This window comes from Gregarina niphandrodes, assembly GCF_000223845.1.
Source record: "Gregarina niphandrodes unplaced genomic scaffold scaffold00109, whole genome shotgun sequence".
Lineage (NCBI taxonomy): Eukaryota > Apicomplexa > Conoidasida > Eugregarinorida > Gregarinidae > Gregarina > Gregarina niphandrodes.
The window spans coordinates 3,127-3,704 of record NW_011645874.1 but is presented as its reverse complement, the minus strand read 5'-3'; the positions used below and the strand labels follow the sequence as shown (position 1 = coordinate 3,704).

General features: G+C 53.1%; 1 non-coding gene across 1 annotated transcript; it reads left to right on the top strand.

The window, feature by feature from the left end:
• The first annotated feature begins 263 nt into the window (after positions 1-263).
• Positions 264-336, top strand: GNI_200770. The gene has a single exon. It is a non-coding gene; the product is annotated as a tRNA-Arg (tRNA).
• The last annotated feature ends 242 nt before the right edge of the window (positions 337-578 follow it).

The window sequence follows — 578 nt, the reverse complement described above, 5'->3', positions numbered from 1 at the left end:
CGGGCAACCGACATGATTGCCTCCGTAGTTAAGTGGGTGGGCGCCGACCACAACAAAGAGTCATGACTTTAAGTGACGGTTCGATTACCAATTGCCTTGCTGTACCCACCGTGCGTGCCGGTGACGGGAATGCCATACCTTATCGGATCCTTCAGGTAAATCGTTGCGGCAGGGTTGGCGCTATCCTCAGCACCCACCAAACCATAGATCAGTCCCCTCGAATACTATACTGGATGAGCAACCTTGAGTTTAAGGGACCCGTCGCGGATATGGCGCAATGGATAGCGCGCTGCCCTCCTAAGGCAGAGGCTGAGGGTTCGAGTCCCTCTTTCCGTTAATAACGAACAACTCCAAGCTCACGACTGAGACCGCAGTTGTACTGTGCAGGCATGTTGGCGTCAGCAAGTGGGCGAGGGTGTTTCGGAGTTCGTGTGAGGTAAATATGGATGGCCACAACGTCGTGACACGTGGGGGTCAGGCATCACCCACCGAAGCCCCGAAAGATCGGAGTTTAGTGGGAATCAAGGTCGGATTTAAGGAAAGAACCTGGTCGAAGGAATATTAGAAAACATTGCCAA